At 40.4% G+C, this 15,470-nt stretch overlaps 1 protein-coding gene and 1 pseudogene across 1 annotated transcript in view; one reads left to right on the forward strand and one right to left on the reverse strand.

Moving 5' to 3' along the window:
• The window catches only part of LOC149098416 (gamma-aminobutyric acid type B receptor subunit 2-like), a 202,585-nt gene that overhangs the window by 97,346 nt on the left and 89,769 nt on the right, over positions 1 to 15,470 (reverse strand). The window lies entirely within an intron of this gene.
• LOC149098427 (uncharacterized) lies at positions 1,061 to 14,880 on the forward strand (annotated as a pseudogene).

A 15,470-nucleotide genomic window follows, 5' to 3' on the forward strand; every position in this document is an offset into this window, starting at 1 on the left:
AAAAGAAGTTCTTTTGATTTTGAATAGCTCGCTGTAATCCTTTATATCGGGCCTGGAATTTGAAGGCGGTTACGGTTTTTGAAAAGATGTTCTTCTGGTTTTGAATAACTCGCTGTAATCCTTTATATCAGGTCTGGAATTTGAAGGCGGTTACGGTTTTTGAAAAGATGTTCTTTTGATTTTGAATAGCTCGCTGACGGACTTGGAAACGTTCTACCAGTATAACACAAGTAACACTGGACGGATTTACAAGGCGGTTACGGTTTTTGAAAAGATGTTCTTTTGATTTTGAATAGCTCGCTGTAATCCTTTATATCAGGTCTGGAATTTGAAGGCGGTTACGGTTTTTGAAAAGATGTTCTTTTGATTTTGAATAGCTCGCTGTAATCCTTTATATCAGGTCTGGAATTTGAAGGCGGTTACGGTTTTTGAAATGAAGTTCTTTTGATTTTGAATAGCTCGCTGACGGACTTGGAAACGTTCTACCAGTATAACATAAGTAACACTGGACGGATTTAGGATAAGCAAAGCTATAGCGTTCGTCCGATCGTATTTTATAAACCTTAAAGTTACAATGGAACCGTTACTCCTAAATTTAAGTTTAGCGCGCGATGCAAATAATTTGTCCCATTGGCCGCGGGGATAACGAAATTTGCATACGAGTTGAAAACTTAACGCAAGAATGTGACAATGGACTATTATCTTAAACGTTGAATGATTAGACTCTGTTAGCTTAACTGAATAGGCTATTATCTTTTAAGGCGAATTGAACGGACGCTAAAAGACTAATGAAGGCATTTGTTTTCATGCGAGTTGTGTAATTGTTATTCATTTACTGGAAAATTAAATTAACAAACTAAGTAAACTTTTCGGGTGGTCTGCGTGTGTGAATGTAATTATGATAGATCAATAACGTCATATGTTACTTGATTGGTGGTTGAAAATATGATGTCGTTTTTGTGCAATATGATTGGCTGGTGGAAATGTGCTGACATTTCCTGTAATATGATTAGTTAACGACACCAATAAAGTTGGGACTCGTTAGATAGAAATCATTTGCAGATGGTGGACTGTTGACTAAACTTTTGTTTCTCTGGATAAGATTTTCGCCCCATGTCAAGCCACTTTGAGGATATAAGCGATGAAGAATTATTGGAGGCCATTATTGCTATTGAGAATGGACCAGAAAACAGTTATTTCCAACAGGTAAATTAAATATGTTGTAACAAAAATACATTTCGTGTACTTAATGTGTGATGAACCGGGTTATTTATTTTATTTTATATTTTCTCTTAGATTCTTGACGACTCTATCGATGATACGATTTTGTCAAATGTCGCCGAGGCTACAGAACGTCAACTCACTAATCAAGAACAAATGGGGGAAAGTCTTGCTACCACAGAACCTGGACGCTTCGAATTTGTACTCAACCCGTACGTAGATAGTCACAACAAAAAAATGGGCGTTAGAGAGCGTCACTACACCTCCAACATTCGTCAGGTGGGACAATTTATACCTCAACAAAACTTGGCAGCAGCAATTGCTGATGGATTACATAGAACAATCCAAAATTTGATTCTCCGAGACAGGATACCAGCTGCTGATCGTGTCTACTTCAATTTAGCCAGCAATCGCTTAGTCAACAGCTATGCTTATCGAGCGTTACCGGCGGGGAATGGTTAAATGGTAGCGATCGTGTCGACAGTCTGCTGCAGCAGATGTCACAGGTGTTAAACTCGAACGAGAACTTTGAAATGAATGATTCGTTTCAATTATCTTTTACACACGTTCGTACATCTCCTCGCGGTAGCGGTCAGAAACGAAAATTGAAACCTGGACATTCTAATCCAGAAACTTTCAAACGTTTGAAAGGTTCTGTCATCAGTATCGATAACAAAGATGAACTATGCTGCGCCCGCGCCATTGTGACAGCTAAAGCTAGAGTGGATGATCACCCTAAATGGAACAGCTTCAGAAGAGGTTTCTCTATTCAGAGAGATGAAGCAATCAAGCTGCATATAGAAGCTAATGTAGAAATGGGAAAATGCGGTTACGAGGAACTCACTAGATTTGCATTGACGCCGTCCTCGAACAATTATCAGCTCTTACTTGTGGACGCTACCCGAGGTTATAGCGTGACTTCTTTTGGAAAGCCTCAGGAAAAACAATTGGTACTGTTGTATGATAATGAACACTACAACGTGATCACTACGTTACCTGGGGTCTTTGGTAACAGTTATTTCTGCGCAAGGTGTCTCAAACCCAACAATAACGAAGGTCAACACGCCTGTGAAAACAACCCTGATCATTGTTCTTCCTGCTTACAAACGGGATGTGAGGACTTTACAGAGGCCAGGTGTCGTAATCAACCACCAGCTACACCCTGCGGATCCTGTAAGCGGATGTTTTATGGTGATGTTTATTTTCAAAATCATCTGACGAAATCCTACAAGGGAAAAACCGCTGACTCCAAAAACATCAGTGTTTGCAGTCAACGCCGCAAATGTCGTAGCTGTAAAAAGTTGTTGGTGGGTCTCAAGAAGCAACAAGAACATGAATGCGGTTACATAGACTGTCCCTCTTGCCACGAGTACATAGAGGCCGCAAGCCACCGATGCTTTATTCAGATACCTAAAACACCGGAAGAGCTAACCGAAGAGAAAAAAGAAAAAAAGGAGAAGAGAAAGAAAAAGAAAAAACGCAAGCGACGAACCGAAGCCGAAGCAGAGGATAATAGTAATGATGATGATGATGATGATGATGAAAAGCCTCCCATTCTCGTTTTCTTCGATATTGAGGCGATGCAAGACACTGGCAAACACATCCCTAATCTTTTAATAGCGGAAACTGAGGATGATAATTGTCCACTCCACTTCAAAGGTGAAGATTGCATTCGCGATTTCCTGGAATGGCTGGATACGTTAACTGAAGAAGACACGCGCAATGTAACTGTTTTGGCCCATAACTTTTCTGACTACGACTCCTATTTCGTCGTGGAGGAATATCATCGCCAACACAGGGTCCTCAATCAAATCAGAAATGGAGCTAAACTTCTCCAATTAACCTTTGACAATATTAACTTTATTGACACTCTGTCATTTGTTCAAATGCCGCTTTCTGCATTTCCAAAGACATTCGGATTGACAGAGTTAAAGAAGGGCTATTTTCCTCACCTGTTTAACACGCCTGAAAATCAAGACTTCGTGGGACCAATTCCCGAGAAAGAATTTTACATGCCTGAATCAATGTCTGTCAACGGCCGTAAAGACTTCGAGAAATGGCATGATAAAGAAAGAGCTGAGAATGTAGTGTTCGATTTCCAGAAAGAATTGCTGGAATATTGCGAGTCGGACGTGAAATTACTGAAGGAGGGATGCCTTACTTTCAAATGGCTTTTTGAAAAAGAGACAAAGTTTGACCCCTTCAGTCATATTACTATAGCTTCGGCATACAATCGAGACCTGCGACAAAACCGAATGGAAGCCAACACAATTGCTTCCGAACCTCTCCACGGTTGGCGACTAAAAACAAATCAGTCGAAAGTTGCCATGGAATATCTACTGTGGCAACAAAGTCAGATCAGTGGGAGAATTCAACATGTTGGAAATGATGGGGAATACCGTATCCCCAACAGTCGCTACACCGTGGACGGCTACGATGCAACTACGGACACCGTCTACGAATTTCAAGGTTGCTTTTGGCATGGCTGTCGTAAATGCTATCCCAACAGATCCGAAACACACCTTAGATTAGAGCACCGCTGCACTGCCGACGTGTATCTCTGCACCCAGGAAAAACTACAATTCTTGCGTGACAAAGGTTACAACGTCATCAAAATGTGGGAGTGTGATTGGCGGAAAATGAAAGAAGAAAGGTGGGACGTCAGGAACTTTGTAGCCAGCCTCGATTTGGTGGAGCCACTAAATCCCCGTGATGCCTTCTGCGGCGGACGAACAAACGCTGTCAAACTCTATCATCTGGCTGACATCGCCTCAGGAGAGAAGATTCATTACTATGATTTTACATCTCTCTATCCGTTCATTAATAAGAATGCTGAGTATCCTGTCGGCCACCCTGAAATTATATTTCAGCCGGAAGACACAGACATCCAAAATTACTTCGGGATTGCCAAGGTCACAATCTTACCTCCAGAAAAACTGTTTCATCCAGTACTTCCGCTGCGTGAAAATGGTAAACTAACATTCCCGCTATGTAGAGCCTGTGTACAAGAAGAGATGGAAAAACCAATGCTACAACGGTCCTGGGTTTACAGTCACAGCGACAGTGAAAGACAAATTACAGGTACATGGTGTACCCCCGAACTGAACAAAGCCGTTGAGAAGGGCTACAAAATAACTTACAATCACGAAGTGTGGCATTTTTCTGAAACGAGGAAAGGTCTCTTTAAAGACTATGTGAATACATGGTTAAAGATTAAAGAGGAGGCAAGCGGCTGGCCAGCTCATGTAGGCGATGATCCCGTCAAACAACAAGAACATCTGAGATCCTACAAAGCGAAAGAGGGCATCGAACTCAACCGCAACAACATTGAAAAGAATCCCGGCAAACGTAGCCCTGTAAAAATGATGTTAAATTCCATGTGGGGGAAGTTTGGCCAGCGCACCAACAAAACTCAAATCAAAGAGTTCGGAGATCCTATGAGGTTCAGTGCATTCCATGAAAGTGATGCAAATGACATTTGCTACGTGAGTGTATTGTCTGAAGACATCGTTGAAATTCACTATAAACTGAAATCGAATGACGAATCTGTCTCACCAAACCTCAACATTTTCATCGCTTGTTTCACGACATGTTGGGCTCGACTTCGTTTGTATGCAGCTCTAGACATGCTACAAGAACGAGTACAGTACACAGACACCGACAGCGTTATTTTTTCCAGTTTACCTCATGAAAACAATCCTCCCCTTGACGACTTTCTCGGTGATTTCAAGGACGAGTTGGGAGAAGACGACTTCATCACTGAATTTGCGTCCGCAGGACCGAAAAACTATGGTTACCTCACGAAGAAAGAAAAAGAAGAATGCAAAGTGAGGGGAATCTCTTTAAACAGTGAAGGTAGCAAGTAGTTAAATTATCAAGTGTTGCGGCAAAATGTTTTAGACGAAATTCAACGCCCTCTCGAGAAAACGCGACAAACTGATATTTACAAGCCTTATCACATCGTCCGAAACTCCAAAGAGTACTCACTGACCACAGTCTCTCAAACGAAAAAGTACCAGCTTGTGTACGAAAAACGAGTGATAGATCCCTACACCTTCAAAACATATCCCTATGGCTATGAAAGAATAACAAATGAGGACGTGGACATGATTGAACTGTTGTGCCATTTGTAAACACTTTTGTAAATAGTTTCATTCATAAGGTGAGCGCAATCCACTAAGGAGTTGCACACGGCTCTGTCCTGTAATTTTAGGGAAACATTTGATATTAAAGTTAATGGTTAACTTTAAAATTGCGTGATTACTTTGTTTATCTTATAAACCAGGCTTTTTACTCGGTCAACACGGAAACGAGATTAATGACGTCAAAGGGGGCGAGGCTTCTGGTTACCATGGATACGTCAAACTCGAGAAAACAATAGAACTCCTTTCCATAACAATACTTTTTCATTTGCATGACACTACCTGTCAAATTCGTACTGGACTAGCCCATACCACTACTGTCGTTTGTAAGGCGCCGGTAGTTGTTGACATCTGTTAAGAGGCGTTTGTTCTAGGTTAGTGTACCAGCTTTCCAGAGTCAGTCGTTGAAAATAGTTTGTACTGTAGGTTAAGCACTGAGTAGAGTCCCAGTCAATGTTGTGGTTTGTCAGTTGATGATGTACAGCAATGTGATTGTTGGCATCACCATTTCTCGTGGCTCGTTTATGTTCAGTCAGTGTCGTGTTAAGGTTTCTGCCAGTCTCACCAATGTAGGAAGCCTGGCGGTCGGAGCATTTGATCTTGTCAACTGCTCCCTGTCTGTTGTTAGGCTTGTCTCTGTCTTTCACGTTAGTCAGTAAGTGTCGTAACGTAGTTGTAGGTTTGTGGGTTACACGGATGTTGTAGGGCTGCAGGATCCGTGAGATGGTCTCAGAAGTGCCCTTAATGTAAGGTATGGTCACTGTAGTAACAGGTGTAGGGTTCCTGTTCGTAGCGTCAGCTTCAGTAGGTCGGTAAATGTTTCGTCTAATAAAGTCAGCGTTGTAGTTGTTTTTGTGAAAAACACGTTCAAGGTATCTGTTTTCGTCACGTAAGCTGTCCGGTGTGTCAAAAACTAGTTGCGCTCGTCTCGTCAAAGTCTTTATAGTCGTGGCTTTGTGTGAAGTCGGGTTGTAGGATGATTCGTCAAGTAATCTGTCGGTATGCGTCGGTTTTCTGTACACTGTCGTTCGTAGTTCGTTCTTGTCGCGGCTTACCAAACAGTCTAGAAAAGGAAGTTTTCCATTTTCTTCGATCTCTTTAGTAAACTGGATGTTGGCGTTCTGTTCGTTTAGGTGGTCGTGAAAATCGTCAATTTCGTCTTTGTGAACGGCGGTAAAGGTGTCGTCAACGTAGCGTAACCAAAGCGGTATCGTTTGTCGACAAGTTGCAAGGGCGCGTTCCTCCACGTGTTGCATCACAATTTCTGCGACAACGACAGAAACAGGCGACCCCATGGCTGTTCCATGCAACTGTTTGTAGTGTTTACCGTTGTACTGAAAGTAAGTCGATGTAAGGCAAAGGTTCAGTAAGTCCATGATGTCTTCTGTTGGAAACGGTAGTTTAGCAGTAGATTGTTGTATAGCGGTCTCGGTACACTGTAATGCCAATTGAAGTGGAATACTGGTGAACAGTGATTTCACATCAAAAGACACAAGTTTGTAGTCGTCGGGTATCTGTACTGTCTTAATAGCGTCAATAAAGTTCTGCGTAGATTGTAGTTTGCGTCTTGATTTGTCAGTAAGGGGTTGCAGTATGGTCGTCCAGTACTTAGACAGTTGATACGTAGGGGACCCACAGAATGACAGTATAGGTCGCATCAGTATACCAGGCTTGTGCAGTTTCGGTAGTCCGTAAAGTTTCGGTGGTTGAGGTACTGAGCACCTCAGTCGATAGTAGCGTTGAGTGTCAATAGCGTCAGTCTTTTTGAGCGTAAGTATTTTGCTGTTAAGTTTACGTTGAAGTGCTGGCGTCAGGTCGCGTTTAAGTTCTTCGTAAGTTTGTTTGTCGTTAACAAGTGCGTCCAATTTGTCAAAGTAGTCAGTCTTGTCCATAACAACAGTGACACGTCCTCTGTCGGCTGGTAGTATGACAATGTTGTTGTCGTTTTTCAGTCGTTTCAGTGCTTGTTGTTCGTCTTTTGTCAAGTTATTGTCAGGTATAGAGGCTGATTGTACTGTGGAAGCAATTCTGCTTCTGATGTTATCCTTGGCAGATTCTGATAAGTCTCGTTGACGAGACAGAACCGCCTCAACACTAGATACAATAGACTCGGTCAGTATCCGTTTAGGCGTCACTGAGTGTTTTAGTCCGTAGGACAGTACGTGAGTCTCGGTTTTGTCTAAGGGACGGGAAGAAATATTCCTTACCCAGTTATCGTCAGTTTTCGGTCGTTTTCTGTCTTTATTGCGTTGAAGTGTCGTCAGTTTTCGTTCTTGTTCAGTACGAACGCGGTCTGTGGTTTTGTCGGCTCGCCTGTCGGCGATTGTCATAACAGTGTCAAGTAAGTTAGTCGGTAACAGTTGTTTAAGTTTGTCAAGTTGTTGTTGTAGTTTATTGTTGCAGTAGTTGAGTCTTCTGTGACAGTCGTTTATCCGCGCTTTGACCAGACGTCTACAGGTGGATTTGACGATCTGGATGGCCTCTTGTGTGTTCAACGGAGACTTAAGTTTAAGTCCGGCCGGAAGATACCCTGGTCTTTGCAGCGGTGGTTGAACTAAAGTTGTTGGCGTATTCGTCTGACAGTACTTATCGAACTGATGTAGTTGTTCGCAAGTCGTTCGCTCTGTCGTCCAAGTGAACGTAGCAAAATGTATCTTATCTGTTCAAAATGTACCTTACTATAATCGAAAGTTTTGTATTTTCGGGCTTATCACGTAATCGTTGTGCGAACAACCTGTCCGTCTTGAAATCGAACTTTTTTTTATATCAGAGTTTATATTTTGTTTTGTGGTTGGAATTACAGGCGGTTCTATGAAGTTCGAAAAGGCAAATCTGAGTTCTGGGAGATGTAAGACGGATACAGGAGAAGGAAATCATTGTCATTAATCAAGCCTATTTCGTATGAAAGTAGAATAATCTCTGGTTTCCTTGAAAGTAGTCATTTTTGTAAAGACAAGTAGAGACTGCACATACCGTTGCCGTACAGCAAAATCTTAATCATTTGAGTTTGGCGGGTAAAACACCATTGTCAGCCTAGTCCCTCACGGCCAAAGTAGCCGTAGTAGTACCTCGCCGTAGCGTATCTTAAAGTCCCTATTAAATCATTTGAGTTTGGCGGGTAAAACACCTTTGTCAGCCTAGTCCCTCACGGCCAAAGTAGCCGTAGTAGCACCTCACCGTAGCGTATCTTAAAGTCCCTTATTACCACGGTAAAGAGCTCCGTGTAACCGCACCCTAAGGGAGCGAATTTCCTGGAAACTAAAGTCCAAACATGTTTCTCATGTAACCGTTTTTTCGTCTGCAGCTTGGGATCTTATAACCAGGACTCTACGGTATCTTTACTCGACGTTCATCACTACAAAACGACAAAATGTGTAAATATTCACTGTAAAGCTGCAATTGTGATTTTGCTCAGCGTGAAGTTAAATACTACTTAATTTATATAGCAACAATTGGAAATCGCTAATTTAAAAGAAAGTTACTTAGAATTCTACTGTCACCTCATAGAAATACCGAGCGTATAATCTAACTGTTAATTAATTGTATGCTCGAAACTCATGCTCTGAACATCGGAACACTGCAAAAAATAAAAAACAAACAAACAAAAAAAAAACAAAAAAACAAAAAAAAAAAAAAAAACAGAAAAAGAAATTAACGAACACTGCAACACCGCAAGAAAAGTTCACGATATACCGTCACCGCAACATATATTTTTAGCCCCATATATAATAAATGGGAAGCCTCCAATCACCTAGAGGCTGTTTCTAGGAGTGCCCTCTAAAGAATAGAAGTCTAAAATATACATTAAATTTCAAAAATACAGAAGTAATAAGAGCTAAAACTGAAGACTACAATTAAGGTTTAAAACTAGAACTAAGATTAAACATGATACTACTAAATAAGGACATAGTGCTTTTATATCTCAACAATTTTCCACAAAATAAGCACATGCTAAATTTTGGTCTAAAAAAGGTCAAACAAGAAACCGCAGCACCGCAGATAATTTCATCTCACCGAACACCGTAGTGTGAAAAACACCAACATCGCACACCGAAGAGTTTGAGATCAAGGCAACACCGCAAGTTGGGATTTTATTCACCTTGCATCATCGCATTGGAAAGGATCAACACCGCAAAGCCTAATGTCCCTCTCCGTCAGCGAACTTTAAAAATTGCAGTTATTTTGCTCAGATTATTTTCTGACTTTGAAAGTCTGTCTGAGTTAAGGAGTAAAAATGTAGGTGTTGTTTGGCTAAATGTTTTAGCCCCACAAATAATTAACAAAAGATCGGATCGGATTTTATTTATTTTTAACTATTGACCTCATTCGTTGTTATCAAAATTATATTTTTTATAAGAATTACTTAATTCTTGTATTAATTTTTTATTAACTGTATTAATTATTTATCTATTAATTGTAGTTATTTTATGCATCTTATTAGTACACGACCCCACAAGCTTGTTAGCTTTGACGTCTTTTATCGTGTATAGATAAAGGTTGTATGTATGAGTGCCAAGTGACGCTGGGATAGCCCAAAGTAAGCGTTGACGTCTAAGCCGGGACAAATACTAAGGGAAGAGGGAAGAGTTATCTGAGATATATGTGAAATAGTCTACTGTACCTTATAATCAATGTCAGAGGGCAAGTTGATACTGAGTTAGTCTTCGTTCGTTCTAGTTTGACTGAAGCTGTCTCAGTCGCTAATAGACTAAAGGAAGACTTAATTCACCAATTAGAATACTCAACATCTGCCACAAAGGCACCTGCACGATTTTGAGAGGGTCTGGACGGGGTTAACTGACAAATGACAAATGGCAAAAAATAAACTAAAGAAAGACTTTTAATTAAAATTCACCAATTATTAGAATACTCAACATCTGCCAAAAAGGAACCTGCACGATTTTGAGGGGGGCCTGAAAACTGACAAATGGCAAAAAATAACTAACAACCGACAAATACCCGAAAGTTAAACAAACAACTGGCATTTGTAGACAGATTAACTAACACCAGACCAAAGGTGTTTGCCCTCGATATTCGTTTGAAATTCATTGAAATATTTTTTACTTTAAGTTTTCTATTAAGTCTGCTAATATTAATCATTTACAATTTGATCCTCCAACTATCTGTTTAACACATGATAATCGACAGGTCTGCTGCTATTTTAAATTCCCGGAATTTTCAGTTGAATGGTCCGCTTTTCAAAAGTTCGACAATTTCCGAATTTTCTGGAAGTTTCCCTAGAAATTTCCGTACCCTTTGTCACCGTTTCGAAATTTTCGGAATTTTAAGACGAATGGAATTTTAATTCCGTTCGTCTAAAAAAGTGATGTTGGAGGGGTTTTAGGTCTTCAGTGAATTATTAACAGCCACTTAACAGACAACTGACAAATGGCCGAAACTTCAACTGACAACTGACAAATAGACAAAATTTCAACTGACAACTGACATTTGCACTCCCTCCCCTATCCAGACCCTCTTTTGACACTCGAAAGTAACCTGTCTTTACCTAGCTTGTTACGTTTTTTGTTTTTTGATGGGACTTTGAACATTGTCTTAAAAACGCAATGAAATATTGCCGTAATATTTCGATTTGTTAAAACTCAGGAATGATAAATAATAGGTACAGTCATAGAGAAATGGATAATGAAAACAAAATGAAATGGAACATGAAGGTAATGAAAGCACTAAACACGTTCGTGCCTCTAAAAGTCCATGGATCACCCTGCGGGGCTTAAGAATTTGTTGTATAGGAGAGATCGTCTCAAAATTAAGGCTTTGCGGACAGGCGATCCAAGTGATTGGATTAATTTTAAAAAGTTTCGTAATGAAGTGTACAATGCTATCAAGACTGTAAAAAAGTCCTACTGTTATAAAACCTTTGAAACTTACAATGGAAATTCCCGCGAGACATGGGAAACTATCAATGAGGTGACACTCCGCAAATCGGGTAAAGCTGCAATTAATGAGCTTGTTATGAGCTCAATGGAGGGAGAATAACTAATTCAACCGAGATCGCAAGGGGTTTTAATAAATTTTTCGCAGAAATCGGTCCCGAACTGTCGAGGGATATAGAAGAAGTGGGTACCTCCTTCGATGATTTTGTTGACCAAACCAGCAGTTGTTTTAGTTTCCAGCGTGTAACTGGTAACTCAATTGCACGTTTTGTCCCACCTAAATAAATTATGCAAGAGAAAGGCAACAGGTCTTGATTCTGTGTAAGCCAGACTGCTAAGGGAATGTCCGGATTTAATCTCTGGGTCAGTCGCTCTGATATTCAATCAATCGATCGACACTGATATTTTTCCCGACGAATGGGGGAGTGCAAGAATCACGCTTCTTTTTAAGACAGTTGGAAGTAGGAGTGATCCTTCTAATTATCGACCGATATCGATTATCCCGGTTGTGGCCAAGGTTTTCGAGCGGATTATTCATGATCAGTTGTATCATTTCTAAACGACAACGATCTTCTCAGTAGACACCAATCTGGTTTTCGCTCGCTTCATTCTACAGTTACTGCTTTGATTAAGTTAAAGGTAGGTAAAGGCTGCATACGAGCCAAGTGGCCCATCAGGCCGGAGCTTATCGCGGTTTCTGTAGCATGAAGCGACTAAGAGTATTTCTACTCCCCCCTGGACGGGATGCTAGTCCATCGCAGGGTTACCCCCAGCATTAAGTTCGGCGGTACCCATTTATACACCTGGGTGGAGAGAGGCACTGTGAGAGTAAAGTGTCTCAGTGCCCAAGAACACAACACAATGTCCCCGGCCAGGGCTAGAACCCGGACCGCTCGATCCGGAGACGAGCGCACTAACCATGAGGCCACCGCTGTGATTAAAGCGACTGATAATTGGTCTTTAAACAGCGATCGTGGTTTCATTAATGCCGTTGTATTTTTAGATCTTAAGAGGGCCTTCGATACTGTGAACCATACTATTCTTCTTTCGAAATTACAAGCTTATGGTATTCAGAGTTCCACAAATCAATGGTTGTGCTCTTATTTAAAGGACCGAACCCAAACGTGTTAAGTAAAGGGAAGAAATCGTCTAAGATGTTCCTTCGCTGTGGTGTTCCACAGGGAACGATTCTTGGGCCCCTTCTATTTCTATTATATGTAAATGATCTGCCTAATTGTCTCCAGCATTCCCAACCAAGGATGTACGCCGATGATACTAGTATTACTTTTGCTGGTAGTGATGTTGATGCAATGAATAACTGTATTAATCTTGATTTGGAGAGAACTCGTGTGTGGCTTGCAGCCAACAAACTAACTTTAAATATGACAAAGACAGAATTCCTACTGATTGCTTCTAAGCAAAGGTTATTAAATTCTACAGCGAATTCCACTGCCACAATTAACCAGTTTCCGATAAAGCAAGTCTGGACTGTAAAATCCTCAGGTGTACACATTGATGAAAATCTTACTTGGGAGTGTCATATCAACGAGCTTTCTAAAAAGATTGCTTCTGGTATTAGGGCCATTAAACGTATTAGGTATTCGGTCCCATATAAGACTCTACTTTCCATCTGCAATTCATTAGTCCAATCGCATCTCAATTACTGCAGCTCGGTGTGGGGATCCTGTTCTAAGAGTCTTTCTCAAAAGCTACAAAAATTATAAAATCGTGCTGCACGTGTCATAACTTTTTGAAATTACGATCGTAGTACTGATGAATTGTTGCGAATGGTAAACTGGGTTAAACTGGACCGTCAACGCCTTGTTGATAAATCAATAATGATGTATAAGATTGTAAATAATATGGTTCCGGACTATCTTCGCCTGCCATTCCACAGCCCCGCACTAATTATTGTCATAGAAGTCTGTCCTACAGCGGAGCTGTATTGTGGAATAATTTACCCTTGGATATGTAAACAATCGGGCGGTTTCTGTCGGTAGCAGTGTTTCTGATAACTGCAGGAAGTTTTAGACGTTCACAAGGCTTGAAAAGTTCATCCATAAAGCCCAGAATGAAGAAGGCGGAGATATGTTGTCGAAAGCGAATGCGAAGATCGAGTTATTCTGAGCAATTCATTCTGAAGCATTAGTTGGTTTGAACTATTTTGAAGCACTTTCTGTCTTTTCTATATGCGTTGACGTTTCGCCACAAAAGTCGGAAAAACTCCCCCGTCAACTTGTGGCACCAAGATACTAAAGTACCTTTTTGAGGCTGTGACAATCACTTTTCCCGTAAAAAAACGTGTGTTTTTAACGGAATACGTAATGCAGTGGTTAAGTTCACTGTGTAGTTTTGCACTGGGTTTGAGACGATGAATGAATCGGTAAACGCGCGCATCGCCGGATGTAAATTGACGACTTCCGCTGCAATAATTTTTTTCTTTTCCTTAATTCATGAGCCATATAATAAACAACTTAATAACCTCGACTGTTCGGTCGTTACGGGAAAATCTCAAACCTCGGCCTACCGTATTGACCTCGCTATCGCTCGGTCAATACGGCAAGGCCTCAGTTTGAGATTTTCCCGTAACGACCTCACTCTCGGTTATTAAGTAGTTATTACTTTTTGACATAGCGAAGGAAGTAAAACCCTAATTTCCAAGGCCTCTACATTGAAAACCTCGTTGCAGTCCCTCCTTTTCATAAAGACCTGCTCATCATTTCTTGACAACAAGAAAAAGGAGCTCGATATTTTATTCCTGTTCCTAAATTAAACCGGTGTTTGATCAAATGTTAACAAAATTGTAGCATGCTTCTTCACTCAAAAATAATGCTAAACGTTGCCAAATTATCTTCTTCCTTCGATTCAAAGTATCGTACTTATGCAGGCCGTCACAACGCCAATGTCAGTTCGCTGTTGCAGCTTACTTATTTCAGCAAAGTTCAAGTTTGGCTTTTTATCTTCAAAGTTAGGGTCCGCTGAAATCAGCGCTTCATGAACTTTGGACATAAAAACGCAGCAGTCGGAAATTGCTTTTTCCCTAACACCTCCTTTTGAGCTGTTTTCGAAACAGTAATTTAGTTTTAATTCCCAAAACTATCATACGACCTCGACACTAAAAGATTGTGAAAAATCAATTCTATTATCCTCATTATGGTCGTGACTTGTAGTTATCCTTTGAAGTTTTCTGTCGTGATCTCTAAATTTCGGCAAATAAAATGTTTTGTAAGAACGTCGAAAGTTTTCCTCACCTCAGAAATGCCTTCGACTAAACTTCTACACCAACGGAAAAAGGAAAATTTCATTTCGGGTTTTACATTGTCTACTATACCACCAAAGGAGAAATTCAATTCTTTCTTCTCTAAATGCCTCAATTTATTCTTCCAGTTACAACTGCAAAACACCGATCAAAGCCAAAAATACATATTTGAAAAGAAAATACTCCATATGGTATGTTGCTTTTCGGCCGCCTCCTTTAAGAAGATTTTAAAGCAAGTTTACATTAAACATTTTTAGATAAAGTCAATCCTGGAATTTTTGCGCCCATAGATCTTAGCGACAAGACCTACGATAGTAAAGCGGTTGATTACTACAATTTATACCAGGCCTACTCTGGGACCTAAAGTCGCCTTAAGTCGCCTAAAGTCGCCTTAAGTCGCCTAAAATCGCCTTACATCGCCTAAAGTCGTAATGTTTTTCTTCCAATTTTGCTTAAGTCGCCTAAAGTCGCCTTAAATTGCCCAAAGTCGCCTGAAGTTACGGCGACGTTAGGTCCCAGAGTAGGCCCTATACCATCGTTTAATCCCAATATTTGACTAACCTTAGCTGATCCAGATGTCTTTTGTCAACGAAGCGTGTAGCAGCAGCTAGGTTTATGTTTACGCTAAGCTTTACAGTATTTGTTAGCATAAATGCGGATAAACCAGCTGAAAACATCTGATAAAAGTGGAAAGGGGATTTTCATATGAGATTCTCAATCTCATTAATTATTCATGAAGCTCTTACCCAACCAGTGCATCTTATTCTGGTCAGGTGGATGGGTTTAGAAACCCAATGAAAAACGAGTTGAAAACCACGGCCGTGTTTGAAATAATTTCAAACACGGATGTAAATTTTCTTAATCTGCATATTGATAAAGCAAGAAAAACACATGAAGATAAACAACTTTATTTAATCACCCATTTTATAGAAAAAACTTTAATCCTAAATTATT

Source organism: Orbicella faveolata, unplaced genomic scaffold, assembly GCF_042242905.1.
Source record: "Orbicella faveolata isolate gen_17 unplaced genomic scaffold, um_ofav_v1 contig_46, whole genome shotgun sequence".
NCBI lineage: Eukaryota > Metazoa > Cnidaria > Anthozoa > Scleractinia > Merulinidae > Orbicella > Orbicella faveolata.